At 39.5% G+C, this 5,239-nt stretch overlaps 1 long non-coding RNA gene across 1 annotated transcript; it reads left to right on the top strand.

Moving 5' to 3' along the window:
• Positions 1 to 456: 456 nt before the first annotated feature.
• Positions 457 to 1,316, top strand: LOC149556408 (uncharacterized). Its single transcript, XR_016364697.1, has 2 exons — positions 457 to 858; positions 1,025 to 1,316. It is a non-coding gene; the product is annotated as an uncharacterized LOC149556408 (long non-coding RNA).
• The last annotated feature ends 3,923 nt before the right edge of the window (positions 1,317 to 5,239 follow it).

The raw sequence follows: 5,239 nt of genomic DNA, 5'->3' as shown, positions 1-5,239 counted from the left end.
ATGACATGTTTTACTTTAACATTATAAAGAAAAAAGTATAAGCACTTAGAATAATAAAAACCAAATAAAGATCGTCTAACACTATAATTACGGTCCTGAAAAAGAGGGCAGATATATCACCAAATCACATCCATGATTTATTTATGAATACACAATTTTTTTTTTTAATTCACCAGCAACAGTCGCCCTTCTTCTTTGAACTGTCGGTCGAATCCTAAGTAGTTGAGATTTGGCGTCAAGTAACGAGTAAATTAATCGACGTAATTCCGTGACCGTCAAATGCCGGCAAGAAAGTTTCAAGGTTCTGAATAATGAGGGGTTTAGTCCGACACCGGTAGAGACAGCTTCTGCGACAGCTGGCACTACGATGTACGGTCACGATCACGCCACGACAATCGGAAACGGGACACTTTTCTCTATATAAGCCATACGCTATTGGCCGATCTCTCAACAACCTCATTCACTTTTCTCTTTTTGCGTTGGCGGCAATTGCAGGAAAAATACAGCTGCGGAAACGCTGGTAAAATAAGCGCAAGCAGACGGGAAAAAGAGCTCAGATTTCTGTCACCTGACGTGATTTCTGGATCTCTGCACTGGATCTTTGATGGCAAAGGCTGCCTTGGCATCTGGAAATTTTGTGTCGCTGGAAACTGCTCCTCCTGCTGTGGTCTCCGTCAACAGACGGCCGTCGGCGAGAAGGCTGGATCCTATTGAAGAAGAAGCGGGGCATGAAATTCACGGCGGCGTAACGGAAGGCCTTGAGGTTGCTTTTCACCGATTTTGTAAGGTTCATTTGGATTATAAAGATGTCCGTCACGGTTAATTGACGGAAATTTTCCTTTATCAGTGTTGTTCTAGGTATGCACTGTTCTTTTCCTGTGGTCTCGTGTTCTTTTCTATTCGCCTGCATAGCTTCATTAGTATTTTGTTGAATTGTATGTACATTTCTTCCATTTGGTCTTTTTGAGTCTTTGTATGGCTATTTGACTTGTTGAGGGGAAATCGCAACGCATCAACGGTGCAGGTTGTGTCCAAATCGTTTGGAGTTAAAGTGGGATCGTTGATGTGATTGGTAGGAAATTGTAGCCCTTTCTTATGGCGTACAGGAAGAAGCAAAATGTTTTACAGTGCATATCTTTTTGTTATGTAAGATGTCTAAAGATATTCGACGGTTGAAAAAGTGTCTTTTGTGTAGTTTCATCTATTGTCTAGGTGGGCGAGATCATACTTTTCAATTTTCAATTTCTTTTTGTAGATGTGATATTTAGGTCAATACAAATTGTAAAATATATAATAACAAGAGTTATTATACTACATTTAAGGGCTTCTTCAAATTCTCATATTGTGTGGATATCATATAGTTATTGCTAATAATAGTATGTAACAAAAGTTTGTGCTAAATAAACATGTATATCAAGGTAGTAATAGTTCAAAAATGTTATGAAAGATCAACGATTCCTTGAATAAAAAGGATGAATGATTGTTCACATTATATTTTACAAGTAAGTAATATTATACAATTAAATAATAGAATGATATATTCTCTAAAATAAATATTGTCCCTGGCTATAAGAAGATTGCAAATACTTTGCCACACATGCATCATCTTTAACAATAATTAGCTCTATTTAAAGCCTCCAACATCCACCATTTATAAGTTCCATGCCACTATGGGCTGCTCTCCCCGCTCTCCCGCCCAGGTGCTTTTTCAAAATGGAAGATTTGCTGCGACTCCTCTGTCTCTATCCTGTTCCAGCGTGGCTGTTGGAGTCGCTCTCGCTCCTCCTGCGGGTAGGGCTTCTTCTGTGGGTGGGGCTAAGGCTCTTTCTGCATCTCACTCGACCTCTTCTGCGGATGGGGGTAGGGTCCTGTCTACCCCTCTGTCGGCTTCTGGTTCTCCTGCTCCTGGTTCAGGCTCTTTTGGTTCCGGGGGAAGAACTTTCGCTGACGTTGCCGCCTTTGAGGTTGGGCTTCATGGTGCTTTCCCTCATGTTAACTCATTTGGCCCCTCTCTAGTTTCGCCTGTAAGTGCTTTAAAGCCTATTAGGGTCCCTTTGGATCCAGATTCAATTGAAGACATTTTCCAAACGGTAGATGACCTTTCTTCTTTTGCTGCAATTTTTCGCTTCCGTGGCTATTGGCCCTCCCTTGCTGATCTACATGACTGGATCTCCAAGAACTGGTTGCCATTGATTGATTATAATGTTCACATATTTTTGTGTGCTAAAGGTTTTTTTATAGCTAAGTTTCAAGATTCTAATGACAGGAAGATTATTTTATGTCACAATAATTTCTCTTGGCAGGGCAGATTTCCACTTATGGCTAAACCATGGCATATGGATTTTGATCCTCTCAGAATCTTTTAATAAGTACCCTATTTGGGTTCGGCTCCCTAATCTTCCGATTCATCTTTGGTAGGATTCAGTTTTTGAATCTATTGGGAACGCTATTGGGGATTTCTTATATGTGGATGCTGACACTTCGGATATTTTCCACTCGACTTGTGCTCGCTTCCTTGTTGACTTGGATGTTTCTAAAGGTCTTCCAGAGGCGGTCTGTTTGGATTCCCCGAGGGGGTCTTGGACTCAAATGTTGGATTTCGAGGGAATCCCTTTTCGTTGCAGGAAATGCCACTTGACGGGTCACGTTGCTGCTCGTTGTGTAGCTGGGAAATCCAAACCCAGGCGTTCCCCCTCTTGGTGGGCTGGGGCCTCATCTGAGCATTATACGGTGAAACAATCCTCGGTTGCTCCTGCGGTTTCAAAGGTTGAGGCTAGTGTTCCTTTCGAACCGGTGGTTGCGGAGGTTGCTTTGGCGTCTCATCCTGTGGATTCTGTGGCTGTGGGCAACGTTCTTTCCAAGCTGGTGGTTAAGGATTTGGTCTCTCCCCCTGCTTCGGTTGACCCTCCTAGGGGTCAGTTGTCGTCTGTCACTCATAGGGTGTTTGTTGAGGCCTCTACGTCCCCTGGGTTCCACGGGTCTTTGTCCTCTAAGGATTGGGTGACCGAGGCAGCGAAGCTTGAGGACGGTTGGATTGTGGTTAAAGGGAAGAAGACTAAGCCTTTTGCTCCCCCTTTAGATCTGACCCTTCGGTCGCGTAAGGGTAACCTCATTTTAAAAGGATAATCTTTTGTTCCCTTATGCTGACTGGTTCTTCTGGGTTGGTGTTATGGTCTCGTCTCTGGTTTTCTGGTATCTGGTTTGGATAGCCTTTCTGGCTGCTTTGCTCTAGTCTGTTTGTCCTTTCAGATTCCAGAGTTTTTGGTTATTTTTACTGGTCATATCTGCTGGTTTCAGGTCCCTGCAAAACCTGGTTTAGTTGTTTGGCTGGTTTCAGGTCCTTTTAAAACCTGGTTATGTTTATTGGTTTATCTTTCTCTTTGATGTAATGGGTTTCAGGGCCCCTTCAAAATTTGCTTTTACCTTAATCTAAAACATCCACCATTTATGATTGAAGCCTTTTGCTTGTCACTACTTTCTCTTAAATTCCCTAGACCATGTTGGACACTTGGCTAGATTATTCCACAACCTTCATCTACAACTCTATAGGCAAATAGAGGTTTTCAACCATATATTGGTTCACCTCTTGTATATCTACAACAATGTGCATTCATGCACTTAAAATGACATGTCATACATCAAATGTGTTGAAAAGAAATCTCTTTATAGCTTTGTGGGGCTTAGCCCTTTACAAACATGTCTTAGGTTTCAAACACTAGTGCCTCTAATATGTTCTTTCGCGTACCCTCAACATATGGGACACACATGTGAAAGAGAAGTTAATAAAGCATTGTACCTTATCCAACAAATCAAATGCTTTCATTAATAGGTTCAAAAAATCCTTCCACATAATACAAAAGTTCAAAGAGTGTCTTGACACTAATGTGCATCAAACATGTTTTTGGACAATGACTTAAATTGGTTACATATACAAAAGGAACTTTTATGTGGCGCTTACTACTAAAGCAAACTGTTCCACTATGTTTCTTATATCATCACATGTGTAACTAGTGATAATGTCTTTAATATCAACATCCCTTGGTACTTGGATTTGCATGCCACTGCAAGGAGTCACTCAAGTTACAATTACACTTTTCTTCACATGTAAGCCCTAGCAATCACAAATCCTAGCAAGCGTAGACCCTTTTAATGCCTTATCAAATTAAGAAGAATTCCATTGTCCACACTATGAGAAATCATATTTAGTCAAGATCTCATCAACTATTTGGAATAGTTAAAACAAAGTAGTGTGTCTATCAACCTAAGTGGTATAACCTAAAGAAACTTCATCTACTATTTTCTCCTTGAGTTTTCCAAACTAAGAATTTGCTTCTTAAGAAGAGGCATGTGATCAAGCATAATCACTCACATATCTTTAGTCTTGTACATTCACATAGTCTACATGTCTGCCTCCACTTAATGTGCACCACATAGTCTCAACAAAACTCGATGTACTATTAATTTGGGCACATTTTTTACACATCTCTACAAAACACATAGTGCTAATATAACATGACACTACACACATGCATTCATTTAACCACAATTAATTTTGCACCATATGCGCATTTCATGCAAATATTCGAATGACACATAATTACCTCAAACAATGAGCAGTATATGGGTTTGACACGTGGCACCATCGCGTGCTACACTATAACTAGAAGCATATTGGCCCAACCCCTACCACTATATTATCTACAAGCAACATATGATATATGTGCACAACACTTTGTCAAAGTTTATTTTGACAACATTTTTTTAGGTTAGTTAATGAGCAAAAGCTTTCATTATTTATTATAATTTGGTGAAATTATTTATTATCTTATGGTAAAGATCTAGTAGATTTGAACTTAAGACCTCCTAGATGAGTGTCAGGCCCAGGTTTTCCCAGCCAAACACACCCCACTTTTTTTTTTCCTTCTTGCACACAAGTTTAGATAAAATATAGATATTGTATTAGATAAAAATTTCAAGAACCCAAAAGTCACATCAGAATATAGTACTCCACAATATTTGATCTCTTTATAAGTGTTGTGTGCAATTGTGAGTTACTATAGAGTTTACTTGCTCTTTTGTATCCTAACAACACTCATATGTCTTTAGAAAACAAAAATAAAGGTTTTTGTTTTGTTTTGTTTGTTTAAGTAAGTATATAAAGCTTCAAGATTTTCTTACAAAATGAGCACATGAGATCAAGGAAACAAGACAAAAAACTACCTTTCTTTCTTTTCTTTTT

Source organism: Cupressus sempervirens, chromosome 5, assembly GCF_028749045.1.
Source record: "Cupressus sempervirens isolate cs-2001-9-10 chromosome 5, ASM2874904v1, whole genome shotgun sequence".
Lineage (NCBI taxonomy): Eukaryota > Viridiplantae > Streptophyta > Pinopsida > Cupressales > Cupressaceae > Cupressus > Cupressus sempervirens.
This window is presented reverse-complemented; position numbering and strand designations above follow the sequence as displayed.